This window comes from Rhinopithecus bieti, unplaced genomic scaffold, assembly GCF_001698545.2.
Source record: "Rhinopithecus bieti isolate Rb0 unplaced genomic scaffold, ASM169854v2 scaffold_39703, whole genome shotgun sequence".
NCBI lineage: Eukaryota > Metazoa > Chordata > Mammalia > Primates > Cercopithecidae > Rhinopithecus > Rhinopithecus bieti.
This window is the reverse complement of record NW_016816905.1, coordinates 1,465,256-1,473,723: the sequence shown is the minus strand read 5'-3', so window position 1 is coordinate 1,473,723 and position 8,468 is coordinate 1,465,256.

Sequence of the window (8,468 nt, the reverse complement as noted above, 5' to 3'; positions counted from 1 at the left end):
CTTTCCTTCCTTCCTTCCTTCCTTCCTTCCTTCCTTCCTTCCTTCCTTCCTTCCTTCCTTCCTTCCTTCCTTCCTTCCTTCCTTCCTTTTCTCACTCTGTCTCTAATTTAATACAGCTCTCTTTTCTGTTCATCTGTGAACAGACTTAAATGTTTTTGCTTATGTTTATTTCTTCTTAGGTCTTTTATGAATTGTGTATTCAGGATCTAAAGGGTAATCTCTCAAACATGGACCTAAATTCAATTGATGACAAGTTCATTAAAAGTTCCTGAAAATTTGTTAGATGAAAGTAATTACATGCCCAACTAAAGTGAATGAAAGGAAACTTTTAGTTATGTATGAATCAGAAATTAATATTTCTGGATGGGCACGATGGCTCACGCCTGTAATCCCAGCACTTTGGGAGACCAAAGTGGGCGGATCACGAGGTCAGGAAATCGAGACCATCCTGGCCAACATGGTGAAACCCTGTCTCTACTAAAAAGACAACAGCTAGCCTGGCCTGGTGGCAGGCGCATGTAGTCCCAGCTACTTGGGAGGCTGAGGCAGGAGAATCACTTGAACTTGGGAGGTGGAGGTTGCAGTGAGCCAAGATTGCGCCACTGCACTCCAGCCTGGTGGCAGAGCAGGACTCTGTCAAAAAAAAAAAAAAAAAAAAAAAAAAAAAAAAAAAAAAGAAAGAAAGAAAGAAAGAAAAGAAAAAGAAATTAATATTTCTAATGAGGGTTAGTTAATACTTTCAGATAATGATTTTCTCTGGTTACCTCAATCCAAACTAATTTCTTTCAAAATATTAATAAGTCTGGATGTTGTGGGGTCATTAAAAAAAGAGAATAAAAACATTTAAAATAAGGATTCACAAAAAAGAGTTCTGTGATGACATAATTTGTGATATAGCACTCAAGGGGATAGTGGGCAAAAAGAAGGACCTTTCCTCTTTGTGACACTAAAAGTGCCTAGACAAATTGAATCAATCCAGTATGCCCAGTTTGTGTGATTTCCCAAATTCTGTTCCAAGGGACCTGACTTCAGCCTCTTCTTGGAACTTATAAAGCCCATTAGCTAAGTAAATCTGTTTAACAAATGACTTGATCATACAGTTTACATTCTTCATGGGCGTGGTCATGAGAGACATGCACGCTTTTTGCTTTGAAAAGAGGAAGATTTGTTCCTTTGACTCTGCTCCTTCTTACCCTAGAAGCCAAATGAGTAGCAAGGGAGGTGTGGGGACAGGGGATGCTGATCTGGGCCTCAGGGAGAAGACTTCATTGCCTTGGATTCATAGCGTTTTGCCTTTTTTGTCATTAAATTGTAAGATCCATAGCAGTGGTTAAGGCTGAGGATGCTTAGGAAGTACATAATAAAATCCATGGGCTCTTTAGACAAATTGTAATAGAACCTCTAACTATTTTTATTTTCCATCTTATTTTTTGGATGTTTCAATTTCTATTGTGGAGTAGTATATGTTTATAATAAGTAAACATATATTAAGGAGACATATTCAAATTTGATACTAGTGATCTAAGATAGGAAAGAATAGGTTGTGGGCTTAAAAGAAAATAAAGAGGATATTTATTTTAAAAATATTCATTCAGCAAACAGTGAGTGTCAAATATACTAGGCACTCGTCTAGAGCATATGATAATAAACCAGGGTCCCTGCCTTCCCAGAATTTTAAGGACTTGAGCCAGAAGGACAAAAGAAGTTCTAGAAACTCATGTATAATCAATGTAGCTCATCAGGCAAGAACATTCGGATTTAGACCATGTTTTTACTTGGAGTTTTCTTGCACCTCAAATCTATGGCGGCAGCTAATGACTTGTTAAGAATCCTGTTTCCTGTCCATCTCTTTTTTTTTCCATGTCTTTCCATGTTAAAGATATGCACAATGATGCTTGATTCTAAAATCCATGATTCTCAAAGCTGGGTGCACTTCAGAATTGGTATAGCTAAAAAAAAAAAAAAAAAAAAAAAACCCACAAAACCCAGAGTGTACACATTTCTAAATCATTAACCAGATTTCTATAATAAGGAAAACAAAAAATAACTGGTCTAGCTAAGAGGTTCATTATTATGTGAATTGCCTGGTTAATTGATATCAACTTGGGGTCATTTAATGGTATATTTGCCAGGACTCCTATAACAAAGTGCCACAGATTGGGTGGCTTAAACAACAGAAATTTATTGTCTTATAGTTCTGGTGGCTAGAGCCGGAGACGAAGATGCCAGCAGGGTTGCTTCTTTCTGTGGGCTGTGTGAGAGAGAATCTTATCCTAGCCCTCATCTAGTTTCTGGTGGTTTGCTGGCCATCTTTTGCATTCTTTGACTTGTAGATGCATCACCCCAATCTCTGCTTTCACCTTCATATGTTTTTCTCCTTACATCTGTCCAAATTTTCCCTTTTTAGAAGAACACCAGTCATATTGAACTAAGGCCCACCCTCATAACCTCATCTTAGTTTGATCATCTGCAAGCACCCTATTTCCAAAGAAGATCATCTTCACAGGTTCTGGGGATTAAGGCTTCACCATCTTTTTGTGGGACACAATTCAACCCATAACAGATGGTTAGAATATGCTGGCAGATGGAAGGATGGTTTGACAAATGCCACCATGATGTATAATGATTTTATGCTACAATATTTTATATTTTAGACTTAATCAATCTGCCTTCTTTACAGGAACCATTTTGTAATATGTAATTACATTTATATATGCAGTTCCATGTAGATAAAGAGTGAATATTGATGTGATTTTGACAGGGACCATGCAATAGTTTGTAATTCTGTTTGGTGGTGTCTGAGTTGTGCCTGAGCTCGCCACTCCTGCACGGTATCGTTCATGGATTCTGAACATTTTGAAAAGGCACATTTCCCATCTGATTCTCTTAGTCCAGACGACCCCAATCCTCTCTGCTCCGGGCAACTAGTTCTTACAGTTCTAAGTCTTATTTTTTGAGATTTACCTACCCCCTGGGGGGTTCATATTAACTCTTTCTACTTCCTCTATGTTGTCCTCTAGATTGTCCCCAATTTTTCTGAGAAGATTTCATGATATGCTTGAAAACACAAGGCTTACACCTGTAATCCCCACACTTTGGAAGGCCAAGACAGGCGAATTGCTTGAGTGCAGAAGTTTTGAGACCAGCCTGAGCAACACAGGGAGACCACATACAAAAAATAAACAAAAACAAACCAGAAGGGAAGCAGATACACAGAAGAGCAATCCGATAATATGGTCCCTAAATGCTACTTCATGAGTTGGGTGCAACACAATCACTGGGGGGAATAAATATAATGATTTCAGACCCCATCCATGGAAATTCTGATTCAGCATGACTGCGATTGGGCACAGAAATATGCAATTCAGGAAACAGGAATATATAGCTTGCTTATCATCCACTTCCTGTTCAGCTCCTCCTAGTGACAGAAGCCATCTGTCCCACTCCATCTAGGGGTTTTCTCATTCATGTTGGGACTCCTAGAGGTCTAGATTGTAGACTCCAAGTCTTAGGAAGCCCTGAGAATCCCCAGAGTGGCAGTGTGGTGTAATGACGGGAAGCCTGAGCAATGGATTCTGCCACTGTCTAGCTGGCTCACTGTGGGTTTAACCTCTGTGGGTCTCAGTCTCTTCACCTATAAAAGTAATAAGAGCCGTTTTCTAAATTTGTGAGCTTTAAATGAGTTCCTATATTTAAAGCACTTATGATAGTGCTTGGCACATAGCAGTCTCTCAATCAATCTTGTTACTGCTAACATGATTATTTTCCTGCCCATCTAAGGTTCAATGTCTAAATTCCAGTTTTCTGACTAAGGAGCTACCTCATTCTAGGAGACTTAAAATAGGAATTACACATTTGATTTCAAATACAAACTCTTGCCATTGGACAAGTTAAACCTTCTCTTTACTCCTCATTCAGTTTGGTATGGACTTACCCCAAAGCGGCAACAAGAGCACCGTATTAGAATGTATAAGGTCATGTGTCTATAATCAGCATAAGAGGTACAGTGGCAGGGTGTTTCTTCCTTATAGCTGCGGTAGTGGAGTCTGAGTTGGTCTGCAGATGCACAGGGAGACCCTGGGTAACTCAAAGCACCTGGGTGAGCTGTAGACTTTCCCCCTTACTCATATCCCTTTTGTCCAGTTCATAGCATTGGGCTGCAGCTTTTGACTTGCATGCTAATTCCATGCTGGAACTGGAGTCCTATCCAGGGCCCTGCCCACGTAGCTAGAACTCACCCCAGCCACCCAGGCTACTCCAGCCTAGCTCTCCAGGATAATAAATTCTATCTTTGCTGTCTCAGTGCTAGTTTCGAAATTACTGGCAAAAAAGGTGATAAGTGAGGTGGGGAACTGCAGAGGGTGGTTGGTGCCTCAAGAGATTTGGAAAGTTGTATACTGATATTAAAAATGTATGTATTGATAGATATGGAAAAATGTCATGAAAATACATTGCCATCATAAACACAGAAGTGCATAAAGCAAGACATATATGTAAGTGACAATTATTTTTATGTTAGAGGAGACATATTACTCAGCTCTCTCTGCAATTATTATCCAAGCTAAGGATTCACTGGGAATCCTGCTGTGACAGCGACTTCTCTTTTCCTACTCTGTATATCATTTACTACAGGCTCTACTACACTCTGTGCATTTGTTTACTTGCCTGACCCTTCAAAGGGCTGTGGCAAGGCCCTCAAGGATTTATTTTTACAGCTTATCACCTGACACAGTGCCTGAGACTTAGTAGGTGCTCAATAAATGTTTGTAAAATAAATAAAATATTTATGTAACTAATTTTGTATTAAACCATATGAAGATATCAAAAATTAAAAACAGCAAAAAATGGAAACCAAAAAAATCATCAACATTGAGGGGTGGCTAAGTAAATCATGCCAAGAACTATGTGACAGAATTTCATGATTTGAATAATAATGTTTTCAGAAATATTTAATGACACAAGATAATACTAATCTATTAAGTTGAAAAGCAGTGTATAAAACTCTGTGGAGTCATCCCATAAATTAGTATATGAAACATAAATGTGTGTATATATTAGATGTATGGGTCTAAGGAAGGAAAGCAATGTTACTGGTGATCACCTCTGCTTGGTAAACTAGTTTTTATTTTCTTTGCGGTATTTTATCTTACAAATTTCCTGCATATATTTTTTTCCTCTGTGGATTTGTGTAGAGAAGTATGCATGTATTTTTATGTTCTGAGAGAAAGTGAGAGATCGGATTTAAAAAATAAAATACAAGCTAAGAAAGCCTAGTGAAGCATTGCTAAGGCTGTTCTCATGGGGTGGGGAAGGGTAAAAAGAGGGACGAGATCATTTATTCAAGATTAAGTTAGAAATTTGTCCTCAGGATCCTCAGGATCTCCAGGCTTTAAAGGAACCTTCTGCTGCCTCCTTTCTGAAAATGACTCCTTGGAATCATGCCACCTTCTCCAGGATGACCTAGGTCAGATCTGGCTCTTGCCTCATGAGGGACAGCAGCTGTTTGCAGTTTTTGCTGTGCTCTCCCTGTTACAAGTCAAGGTGCTGGAAAGACAAGAACTCTACGCAGAGGTGTCCTCAAGGGGCAGCCTCCTCTCTTTGTGCCACCAAGGCAGATTCCTTCACCTGAGGTGTGGCAACCTCATGGCAGGGCCGAAAATATAACACAACCGTGTGTTGTACAGAGCAGTCTGTCTGGTCACAGTTCAAAAGCCTTTCAAGCAAAAGTTTCTCATTTATTATAGAAAGGAAAACATTATTGTAAAGATTCTTAAATGAGGGCTAGTGAACCATGTTGAGGCTAACTTAGAAAGGGGTGGGGTTGCAAAATTGCCCCTGTAGAGGAAGGTGAGGAATGGACTGGGAACATTTGAAAGCCGAGGTGACCTAGGAGAACAGGAGTGGCAGCTAAATTTATACTCAGCATCTAGGTCATGCTGACCTGCTTGGGAAAGGGAAGTTGAGAGGAGGGTTGAGTGAGAACTGGGAGGCCAATGCATAAATAAATGTGGCCTAGGCCAGTGCTTCTCAGATTTGCACATGCACACAATCACCTGGAATCTTAAATGCAACTTCTGGTTCAGCAGCTCCAAGTGGGGCCTGAGAAGCTGCATCTCTAGCACGCTCCCATGTGTTGCTGATGTGGCTGGTCCATGGATCACACTTTGAGAAGTCAGGGCTTAGGAGCTGGGAGGGGACACAAAAGGGGCTTTAAGGGGCTGAGAGGAGTGCAGTTTACCTTGTTGGCTGAGCACACAAGGCCAGTTGGGGAAGGATTTCCTAGTGATAGCAAAAGTCATTTGATCCGGTTGGGAGGGAAGCCATCTGTTTTCAGCCAGTAGTATTTGGGAAGCCCTGTGATGAGGTAGAATAGATATCAGAATTTTGAGTCACGTTGACATGAGTGTGAATCCAAAGGAGCTTAGTGTTTATCTTGTAGCAGACAGGAGGCTTTGAAGGGTTTAAGCTTCTCCTTAGCCTGGTCAACGCTTTCCTTAGCCTGTTGGCTAAGGGCCTCATGCGTGCTTCAGACATAGCTGGAAACTTCAGTGGAAATGGTCCATTGCCACCCTCCTGGCCCAGCTGAGGGACACTTCCTGGCCAGAGCCACTTGCCCAGAAAGGGAGAAAGGTTTGCAAAGCCACACCTCTAGCCACAGTCAGGGTACACACTGGACTCAGGGCCCCTTCCCATAATGAGGTTGGCTTTCTGTTCTGTATTATCAGCATCTCACACCCTTGATACTCAAACTCTGGTCTGCAGACCAGCCATGTCTGTATCACCTTGTTAGAAACTCAGAATCTTTGACTCCATCTCAGAGCTTCTAAATCAAATCTGCATTTTAAGAAGATTCCAAAGTGATGTGCATGCACATTAAAGTTGGAGAAGTACTACCTTACGTATCTCTTCCATCAACACATTTCAGGCCAGGGAAAGAAACTTAATTAATAAATTAAACAAGTGTTTATATGGCCTTACTGTGGACCAGCCAATGTTCTAAGCACCTTTCAAATATTAACTCATGTAGTCAACTATCACTCACATCATTGCACTCTTCTCTTGCCTGAAGCCACACTGTAGTGTCCAGGAAGGCAGTAGGGGTCCTGTCATGTAGAACCCTGGCACCCACCTGGCCAGCTGGGACATAACTTCAGACTCTTTCTAGGGATCAGCAAAAAGCACAGCCTATGCGGGAGATTTGCATGTGAGGGGCTGTCTTTGTGGAATCATCCTTTTTAAGCATCTTGGAAAGCTTTCTGGGTTCTGATAGTGATTGCATTCCAGAAATGGATTGGTAGATTGGCTTTCATCCTCTCTTTCTCTCTAGCCATTCTTCAGACTCTAGAGGGAGGGGAAGGATAGCTGTTTGAAATCTCGGATCAGGCCAATGGGGTGAGTCTCTGGCATGGAAAACCGCCTGCTCAGGTTTTCCATGCCAGAGACTCACCCCATTGGCCTGATCCGAGATTTCTGATCTAAGTCCACTCTCAGAGTGTGGATTTTTGGCCACATCAGGCCATGGTTTAGATTTTGGACTCTGAAGAAAGACTTCCTGGGTTCAAACCTGTGTCTATCACTTGCCAGTTGTATGGACCATGGATAAATTACTTAACATCTCTGTACTTTAGTTTTCCCATCTGTAAAAGGGACATATAAAGTACGTCCTTTATAGATGTGTGGTAAGGATTAAATGAATTAATATGTGTAACATACCTAGATGCACTCAATGTTACCTATTGTTGTGGTTCTGTCCTAAGTCAGAGTTCACATCCCCTTCATCCAGGTAGGGCTGGATGGCCATGCTATTCAGGAGGCCCAGAACTAAGCTGGGGATTCCAGGGATGTCCCGAGATTGAAGAGGGAGTTGGCAACTCTCCAAGGGTGAAGAGGAATTAAAGGCTGCTTTCCTTTCCTAATGCTGGTGTAACAAATTATCACTACTTGGCCACTTAAAACAATAACAATTTATAGTGTTACATTTCTGGAGGTCAGAAGTCTGAGATGGGTTTCATTAGGCTCAAATCGAGGTATTGGCAGGATTGAATTTCTTTTGGAGGCTCTAGGGGAGAATCCATTTCTTTGTCTTTTCCATCTTCTAGAGGCTGCCTGTATTCCTTGGCTCATGGACCCTTCCTCAAGCTTCAAAGCCAGCAACCTACTATCTACAAATTTATGTTCCATCATCCAGTGTCTGCTTTGGTCTTAACCTCTCCTCTCCTGACTCTCATTCTCCTGCCTCTTTCTTTCACTCATAAAAACCCTGGTGATGACAGTAGGCCCACCTGGCTAATCCAGGATCATCTGCCTATCTCACAATCCTTAACTTAATCACACCTGCAAAATCTCTTTGGCTATGTAAGGTAACACCCAAAGATTCTGGAGATTAGGATGTGGACATTTTGTGGAGAGGGGCATTATTCTGCCTACTACAAGGGCCAAGGAGACTCAGTAGCAGTTTACTTTGCCTT